The 10,320-nt window shown below is 40.9% G+C and overlaps 1 long non-coding RNA gene across 1 annotated transcript; it reads right to left on the bottom strand.

Annotated features, from left to right (window-relative positions):
* Positions 1–5,487: 5,487 nt before the first annotated feature.
* LOC108387810 (uncharacterized) lies at positions 5,488–8,766 on the bottom strand. Its single transcript, XR_012120573.1, has 3 exons — positions 8,277–8,766; positions 7,611–7,722; positions 5,488–7,047 (listed from the first exon to the last, which is right to left on the bottom strand). It is a non-coding gene; the product is annotated as an uncharacterized lncRNA (long non-coding RNA).
* Positions 8,767–10,320: the final 1,554 nt, after the last annotated feature.

The following is a 10,320-nucleotide window of genomic DNA, read 5'->3' as shown; positions in this document are numbered from 1 at the left end:
ATCCATAAATAGGATCATGATATGCATCCTCTTCCACAACTTTTCTTCCTACAAATTAAGTGTATGTTGGGCAATTTCAAACATCAGTAAAATCTATCTGCTACTTAAAAATAAAAAGTTGTTTTCATATTATTCCAATATTTGTATTACTATGCTTTAACCAGAACCTCAGAGTAAGTCCGGGGAGAAGTAAATCCCAGGGCAAAATACCTCTAAAACCGAAATCAGTCAAAGGGAGAAATAAAGTTTAAAATTCGTTTGTTGCTTACAAACTGCAGTCCAGGGCCTTCTCTTTCCTGCTCCAGCAGCAGCAAAACCAGCCCTCCCCCTCGCCTCTCAAGTACAGATAAGCCCTCCATTGCCCAGGTAATGACCCATTGATATAAAGATTAATTTCTCTCCACCCCTGAGGAACGGTGCAAACGCACTAAACTTCTTTCAACCTCTGAACGCCTATTGATAAGCAGATGTACTAAAGCTAGGTGAGATATTCTAGAAATGTTACAATTTTACCCACACTCAGCAATGGACATTTATGTTTCTCATAGTAGTATTTTACATAGGTATTACTTAATTGGCCTTAAAATGTTGCATGATTTACACTCCCACCAGTGGCATATTTTCTGAACACCCCTATTGTCACTGAGGACTATCGACACTTTTCTAATGGTAAAATTTATCTAAGTCAGTTCTTTATGGTAGAAATGTATATACAGTGGAAATGCATGAAATCAGCACTATACCTGAGTGAATAAACCGTAGAACCCCAGGTCGTTACAGGGGAGTCGCTGATTTGTAATTCTCTGTTTTACAGTCCTAAGATTCAGGACTTAGGAAGTATTTTCTCACACAATGCTCTCTACACGTTGGTTGGGTTCACAGGGCAGAAGGCAGTGCTACACTGTGGGCTGTATTAAGCCTCTTTCCCGCTTCTGGGGAGCTTGGACTGAAGTCCTCAAAGTATAAAGCTGTGCTGGTAGTTTAAGACTCTCATCACTGTTTTAACCATGGGGCTTGTTTTTGGAAAATACATTCAAACACCCAGTTTAGGAGGCCAGAAACACATTTGCCCAGCACTGTAGTTCCAGGGGGGTACTTACTGGCGCACTCCCCGACCTCCTCTAGCTGAGCAACACACTCTTCCCCAGAATGTTGGATCTTGGCAAGAAGTCATGCCCTCTTACATACTACCGTTGGCTGAATGAAAGACAAGCTAAGAACGCGAACTGCTAAACGGGAGGAGGGGAAAGCGGAGTGGGGGGAGGCAGATAAGAATCCCCCTCGGCTCTGCAGGAAGGCAAAGGATTTCCGTTCCTTCGCTGGAGGCAAAGATGGCACGGGGCGCTAGGAATAGGCTCAAAATTGTGATCCTGGAAGGGCGTACCCGACCTCTGAGGCTCATCCCAGAAGCTGCCAGCAGGTGGAACGGCCAAGGCAAGGCGTTTTTCCAGTTCCTTGATGTACTTCCTGTCAACCAGCAGTTTCTGTAGATCTCTTGGGTGAGGAAGCAAAATGTTCTCTTCTATGCTGTGGGAGGGAACTTGTTTCCTGGAAATGGCTCTACCATATTTCACCAGAAATACTGCAGAGCCTTTTTGGTTATATTTCACTAGGCTCTGATGATGTTCTACATTCTCAACAGGAGCAAGTAAACTCAAATCTGCTTCAGCATTTTGGGTGCCTGAGTGCACAAAGCATAGCGTGCATACTCTCATCTCCACACACATCAGTGTTTGTTTCTGGAACGAGAAACAGCATTCAATGAACCTAAACACACGTGGGTTTTGTAAAACTATTGTTTTTTAAAAAATAAATCCTTACCTTTAAATGTCTATCACCTGGTTTTTAAAATTTAGAATCATAGCCTTTTTGCTGGTTTTTAAAAAATAAAATCAGATGGCTATCAATATTTGTCCTCCAAAAAAATGCTAGGCCTAGCTCATTTTACTAGTGAGGTCTAACAAATCTTTGTGGCATACTTAATATCTATCTTATGCAAATTATTCTAGAAAATAGAAAAGGTCAGAAATAGCCATCTCATTTTTCAAGTCAAAGTCTTTTTTTGACACGTTATTTGCTTTTTAAAAATTGAGATATAATTGATGTATAATTGTTTATTTCAGGTGTACAATCTAACAATTTGATATTTGTGTATACTGTGAAATGATCACAATAAGTCTAGTTCACATTACATACACAGCTACAAAAACTTTTCTTGTGATGAAGATTTTAAAAAGGCTAAAAATCTTGATTCAAAACCAGTTACTATGTTGCAGACTTGAAACCAGTATCTTATATATTTTTTTAAAAGGTAAGAACAATATATGAAGAGAAAATTATTGGTCTTAAACATTTATCAATGTAAATGCAAAAAAAAAAAAACCCAAATAAAGTATTAGCTAAACAAATCCAATGAGATATTTAAAACATAGTAGTTTAAGTATCAAAATATTAAATATCAAAACCTAGTAGTTTATCCTGGTAAAGCCAAACTGGTTCAAAATTGGAAAAGGTACCAATGTAATTCACCACATTTAAGGAACTAAGGGAGAAAAATCATCATCTTCTATTGACTGAAAAAAAAGACATTGGCTAAGTGTTAGTGCCTATTTATGAATTTTTTAAAATGTCAAAACTCTTAACAAACATGGAGTAGGATGGAGCTTCCTTAATTTGATAAAGATTTTATATCAACTTTAGACACATCTCTTAAGTGTTGGAAACATATCCTTGTAACATAACTAGTGCTTGTAGGAGAGGAAAATAACTTTCCCTCTATCCTTCTGAGTTCATAGCTGACCCCTGTAATAAAGGACAGATGAACAAGCAAGAGAAAAGTAAACAGAAGTTTATTAACATGTATACCTCATGTACATACGGGAGATACCCAGAGAAAAATGAGTAACTTTCTGAGGTATTTTAGAATTCAGCACAAAATACAAATTTAATAGGGAAAGGGGAGGGAGATGTAGGCCTCTCAGGGGAGAGTAAATTATTTTTAGGAAAGATGAATGGGTCCTTAAAAGAACAGATGGGAGGAGTGACAGTTTGTGATAAAGTGTGTCTGGGGGTGGAGCCAGCTTAGGGTCTCCTTTCCTGTGATGAGTCCATCTTCCCTAGCTGATGGAACTCCCTGGGAGGGGATTATGACCACCGAGCCCCTTTTGGACAATCTGTCTTTAGGGAGATAAGGGGAGTTCAGAGAAAGCCTCTTCCTGCATTGGCTGTTTTTCAAGTGCCTAGAGCTCCAAGTAACTAATATGCCAAGCAGCATATTTTGGGGTGGCATGTTCTGAACTCCTAGAGTCATATTTTGGGGTGACATTAGTCTACTACCCTTTGTTATAAGGAAGAAAAAAATTATAGTAGTTTATTTTATCAGATTGCACACATAACAAAAGTTCCTCAATGATGATTTGTAAAGTGTTGAAAACATAAAAAGGGAAATAAATGTTGTGGACAAGTTTCAACTCCTCTTCCTATATGGGAGAAGTGCTTCATTGTTTATTACATAGGTGAGATGTAATGCTCTGTTTCCCACGATGGATGCTTAGGTGGGGACCTCTTCCATCTCTTAAACTTCAGCCCTTCCACAGCCAGTGAGGTTTGTGATCTTGGCCTAGCCAGTGACATATTCCCGCCCCGCAACCCTAGACAGGCGGCCCATGCAGGTTTGATTGTGCTGGCCGCGGTCATGTTCAGCAGCTTCCTACTCCTAAGTCTTCCAGAAGGCCTTGACTCCCGCCTGCCTTCTATGTCTGGCATTTGTTTCCTATTGACTTGTTGAACCCATGAAAGCCTTCTTATTTCTTTCATTTTCTTTTCATTTACAAAAGCTTAGTTTTGTGTTGAATGCAGCTAAGAACCTTGGCTGATAGTCCTTTCTTTCTACCACATAGAGGCAATCCTGTTAATATGTAATTCCATTTCTTTCCGGATTTTGCTTTGCATTTTTTATATAATTAAGATCAGGCTCTATACATTTTTGTATTTGTTTATCTAGCTTAATGTGTACACATATATTATTTTAAATGCTACGTAAATTTTAAAGTTTACCTAATTTTTCCACATTGTTTACACTATAATTTCCTTACCCATGATCCTATTGGATATTTGAATTTGTTCCAAAATGTTGGATTACTATAACTAAATCATGGTATATGTTTTTCTCAGTTGTTTCCTTAAGATATTTCCCAAGAATTTTCTTATGATAAATTCCCAAGAGTAGAATTATCATACCCAGAGGTAGGAGTCCTAATATTAAGATTGTGACCAATAAATACTGAAATACATAGGTACTGAGAATGGGTAAAAGGCCCTGGGCATTATAATGCTCAAATGTCTACACTGGTCCCTAAGACATAACCTTACCCTTGCTCTTACAATTGAATAAAAAATTTTCCCATCATCCAGTTTGCAAACAAGCTCTACCAACATATAATCTACAAAAACAAAGAGAGTGCAATGTATTAACAGGAATAGAATATGCTGTGATGGAAAACAGAATGTTAGTTCTAGAAGGGACAGTAGTAACTTTACATATAAATAAATGAAAATTAGACAACACAACTCTTAAGTTTCTCTAGGTTTATAATTACAGTGGTTTGCACAAATAGATAAATGAATCTAAGTACTTTAGGTCAAGATAAACTTTAAAAAAATGTTTTTCTAGATGCAGATTTATTCACCACAAATCAATTCCCTCTAACCGGAGTTGGCTGACCAAGTTTGCAACCACATATATCTGCCTCTAAACTGGAATGAGGTTGCTGACCCAGCAACCCATCCCTAAGTGTCTCTGCTGTCTTCCCCTGGGCGAGTCTTGCCCTCCAGGTCATTCGCTCCCAGACCTGCCAGCAGGCCTGCCCTTCTGAGGACAGCTGCGATGCAGGCTGATAGGCACAACTTCAGGGGGCAGATGGTGGTACTCATGGGGATTCTGGCTACTCTTAGTGGTAGGGCACTAATAGAAATGTTTCCAGGCAAACTGCTCCTTCAGTAGCCTCGAGACCTGATAGACTGGTGGTCTTCATGCCATGAATGTTGGGTGTGTTCTTCTCTGCAAGCTAGGGGTGCTTTGGCATGTGGACATCCTTCTTGGTCACCCTCATTCCTTCCTTAAAAAGGAGTTCATAAATGGTAATCTAGTTCTTAGCAGGTATCAACCTCATCTAGGGCCAGGCCTGGAAAGCCAAGATAAACTGTTAAACCTACGCCTTTATAATGAAAATTCAGTCTGCATCTTAGGACCGGAAGGAACTGCTGGAGGAGGACCCAGTCTCTTCTCATCCCCATATAGGGCTATTCCAAGAAATACATATGAGGAGCCCAATTCCTTGAAAAGGTTGACATACTTGGAAAGGAGAATGTTTTCTTAGTCATAACATTAAAGAAGAACAATAAAGTCCTTTAAAAAGTCTTATTTATGCTTGTTCCTAAAAATGGAAAGGACATAATGGTCAATCCATAGAATCCCCTAATCGATTATTTTTTTTTTTTGAGAGAGCATCTCTCATATTTATTGATCAAATGGTTGTTAACAACAATAAAATTCTGTATAGGGGGGTCAATGCTCAATGCACAATCATTAATCCATCTCAAGCCTAGTTCTCATCGGTCTCCAATCTTCTGAAGCATAACGAACAAGTTCTTACATAGTGAATGAATTCTTACATAGTGAGTAAGTTCTTACATGGTGAACAGTACAAGGGCATTCATCACAGAAACTTTTGGTTCTGATCACGCATTATGAACTATAAACGAATATAAATATTCGTTTGATTTTTATACTTGATTTATATGTAGATCCCACATTTCTCCCTTTATTATTATTATTATTTTTATTTTTAATAAACTGCTGAAGTGGTAAGTAGATGCAAGATAAAGGTAGAAAACATAGTTTAGTGTTGTAAGAGAGCAATTGTAGATGATCAGGTGTGTGCCTGTAGACTATGTGCTAATCTGAGCTAGACAAGGGGCAATAAAACATCCATGGATGCAGAAGCTTTCTCTCAACACAGGGGGGGTGGTGAGGTTCTAAGCTTCACCACTGTTGTTCCCCAATTTCTCACCTGATGGCCCCCCTGCGACTGTGCCTGTCTTAGGTTGTTCCTCCCTTGAGGAATCTTACCCGTCTCTGGCTAACCAGTCATCTTCCAGGGCCATACAGGGAAATGTAAAGTTGGTAAGTGAGAGAGAAGCCATATTGTTTGAAAAGGTTAGCTTTTTACTTCTTTGCAGATTTATGCCCTGTGGCTTCTATGCCCAGCACTTGTCTCGAGGTATCTTTACCACCTGGAGGAATTATGATACTCGGTAAATTCGATATGAGGCACGCATTCTATTTAAGGGTTGTAATTACGAAGGACGAAGAAAAGCTATAGAGGTAGCATATGGAAGAAAACATGGGAGGATTGATTATTTCTTTGACATATCTTCTTGTAGAGTACCTTAAGTATGTATAGGTTTTAAACTACTAATTAACTTGCGCACACATATTAACATAATAGGAATACGGTGACATAAACAAAGCAAATCTATAATTACCAGCCATCTCCAGTGAAGCCAAGAAAACCATTTAGGCACCCTAGGCATTTGTGAAAATTAGTCTATGATATGATGGATATTGTCCAACTGTACTTGAACAGTCTGAGAGAAATCAGACAAATTAAAGCAACCCATTTCTGGGATCTGTTCACATCCCATACGTTCTTTTAACCGTAGATAGTCTATAGTCGTAAGATTTTGGAGTGCTACAACTTGCCACCCTCCCAACTCCTAACTGAGTTCCAACAGTACAGATCTGGTCAAATTTGTTGTCTCACTGTATGCACATGCCAGCCTGGACATCTCCCTCCTCATTCCAATGGCAAGTCCAGGAAATGGTGGGTGAACGCAGCCACAACTGCAGCATCGCCCAGATCCCTGTGGAGGGTTTTTGATGATCATCCCCCGGCACGAGTCCTCCAGAGAGTGCTGATGCCGGAAGTTCCTTCTCATATCGTATCTTAGTTCATTTTCTGGGTAGCCAAGCTAAGCCTTGATCTTCTGCATGGAAACAAACAGACCCTTTGCCCACACTTTGACATGCCCTCTATACCACTGTGTAGAACTCATTGGAGGTCAGCACACAGGGACTGCTTTTTTTTTTTTAATTTTTAATTTTAATTTTTATTAAGAGAAAGGAATATTATCAGAAAAGAGTACCTCCATAGCTGATCATCTGACACCCTTTAAGTGATCAACATTAAGGATATTTAAAGCATGCATTAATCTTTGATTTAGCAATTGTTTTATCCTATCAAGGAGTAATCCCCCTTTTCTTTCTTTCTTCTTATTTTTTTTTAAATCTTTAATCTACACTTACATGAAGAATACTATGTTTACTATGCTCTCCCCTATATCAGGTCCACCCTAAAAACCACCTTACGGTCACTGTCCATCAGCATAGCAAAATGTAGAATCACTACTTGTCCTCTCTGTGTTGTAGAGCCCTCCCTCCCCTTTCTCCCTACCCCCCATGCATGCTAATCTTAATACCCCCCCTTCTTCTCCCCCCCCTTATCCCCCCCTGCCCATCCGATTATTTATTCTTAATTGCTAAAACTCACCTTTGTACTGTCCAGTTGCTGCAACTTCCAAAGGCAGTTGGAGACTGTTTAGTCTGCCAGAGGAACAGGATTCCCAGCACATCCTGCAGACCAAACAGGTTGTATAGCTGACCTGCAGAAAAGGCACAACATGCCTGATTTTTCCTGGAAGATGTGGAAACACACTGAAGAATGTGTCCCCATTTGGGAGGCAAAATGTAGATCCGTCATGTTGTGTTTTGTATTCTTTGGGACCAGAGCCTGAACCACTAAGCTTTTGCGCTTGAAGCTGGGTACATGCTGTGGCAGAGTATTTGGGCCCAGGGCACACCAGGCAGAGTCAGGACAAACCTGCACCCTGCCCCCAGCCTGCATTCCGTGTCCACATTAGGCTCCGTTATGCCCAGAAAGCAGGGTGATATTATTCTGGGGGGAACTTAATGCGACCATGACCCTAGCCTTTTCTCCTCTTTACAGATGGTGCCTTAGAATTCTATTCGATTTGGAGGGGAACAAAGCAGTGGGTGCCAATTAACCTCAGTGTGAATGACTTAAGGAAACACAAGCTATTTTCAGAGGACCACGATGAGGCAGTGGACAGATCCCCCCATGACCAAGTCTCAGAAATCAGTTTTAAACACAGAACGTCACCATGGAAAACAAGGCAAGCCTTTCCCATGAACTTACCACATCCACGAACTCCTCTTCTTACAGGAAAAAGATGTGGGGAAGAGTTTGTGCTGAGTGTCCCTGGTGCGTGGTGGGCGCCCCAGGGGCATCTCTGGAGTGGGCGGTGCTGGCCCCGGCACCACGAGGCTGCGCACCACGAGGCTGCGCGTCAGTCCGGGTATTCTGGCAACACCCTCGGGGCTGGATCAGACTTTGGTATCATCTGGCCTTTGGTCAGAAATTCCTTCCCAGGTGGGATTTAAAGACGTCAAAAGCCCTCCCTGGCCCATCTTCCCACCCCACAGATGAGGCTGTAACAAACTCCAAGGCCCGGGAACAGGGCAGGTGCCCCAATCTTGCCGATTATGAGAGCTCTGACCACCCACCAGGGTGTACTAGGTCAACCAGCAAATATCTTGTCAATTCTTCACAGTCCATTAGGTAACATAATACCCTTCAACTGAAGGAATTTAGAGTCGCATGCCCAGAGCCTCCTTATTGAGCCGGTCTTTCCCTTCACTACTATCTTGATTATGTGTAAACAGGAATTTTCAGTTGAATCATAATTAGTTTCCACATAATTAACTCCTGAACTCGTGGCTAAAAGTCTCCTTTGTTAGTAAATAGCCTTAAACCCTACTAAAGCAGAGCTCATGGATAGGGGGGAGGAGTAAGTTTGGTAGAGGGAAATATTATTTAGCACATACTTCTTAAACCAGTTTAACTTGATTTTACTGTATATTTGAACCAGTTTAACTTGATTTTTACTGTATTGTTGATTGGTTAAGGGTAGGTAAGAGACTTTACATAACTGCTATCTTCATTTGCTGAGTTACAGAAGTTCCTTGATTTGTTATTTTGTTCCTTAAATAGCTGTGTTAATCTAGCTTTTTTTATTTTCTCCACAAACATTCCATCACCTCTCAATAACTGGGTCTGTTTTGGAGCCAGTGGTTCAAGAAGGAATGACTGAGAAGGAAATTGGGTCACACTTATTCTATCAGGTGAGATAGAAATAGAAGCTGATCTTAAGCAAAAAGCTGAAATGTAGTCAGGCACACAGAAAATGTACAATGTGATTACAAAGTTTGCTTCTGAATTAAATATAAATCTGCAGCAAGCTGCATTTCTATTTAGAGACAGCTTAGTGCCAGCTGGCAGCCTCTACAGTCCCTTGCAGTGTGTTAAACCCACTCAAAACCTTGAGTTCAGCTGTCTTCCCTCCTGATTCAAGTTGTCCAGTGGTCCTTTTCTTGACAGTCACAAGGACAACAGATTCAGTTGTCAATACCAGCAGTTAGTGGTGGGGGGGGGTCACTTGCTGTTTTTTTTTTTTATTTCAAAGTTGATTTCATGTGATCTCATGCTGGAATAAGTCTACACCTGAGGGTGCTAAAAGCCTTACTGCCAAGAGAGATTTGAATACTAAACTGGGAAAGGAACCTTCACTGGGATGATGGCCAAGAAGCTAGTCAGTCATACCAGCTTAAAAGGTCATTGGCTCACTAGCAAGAATGCTGGCAGCCTCAACATTTGCTACAAATCCCTCTTATTAGTCAATTGTTTTCGAATTTCTTTCCCACTGGGAAACCCAAGGATGTCTCTTGCCTGAGTGTACCATTCTCAGCTGACCGTTTCTCCCTAGAGAGGTGAGGAATGATGCTCTGCAGCATCCCCTATGAATCACAGGTCGGGAGGCAGGAAGCCTGCCCAATTCTTGGCATACAGACACCACCCTCCCTGTCTGTGACTCAGTCCACACGCAAAAAAGGGCATAGACAACATGCCTTGAGAAGCACCTGAGTCTCAGACCCAGAAGTACTAGAACCAGAAAGGATTTCAGGTAGCTTGTCCAAGAGTGAACTAACCACCCTGGTTTACCTGGTACTGAGAAGTTTCCCAGGACACAGCACTTTCAGTGCTAAAGCTGAGAATCCTAGGCAAACTGGAATAGTCAGTCACTCTTTGCTCAACTATTTGCAGAGAAGCAACTGTGGCTCAAGAGGACAACTTGCCCAAGCTAACAAAGTCAGTCAGTGGGAGATCTGGGATTGGAATGCTG

The sequence above is a fragment of the Manis javanica genome, chromosome 8 (genome assembly GCF_040802235.1).
Source record: "Manis javanica isolate MJ-LG chromosome 8, MJ_LKY, whole genome shotgun sequence".
Classification (NCBI taxonomy): Eukaryota; Metazoa; Chordata; class Mammalia; order Pholidota; family Manidae; genus Manis; species Manis javanica.
This window is presented reverse-complemented; position numbering and strand designations above follow the sequence as displayed.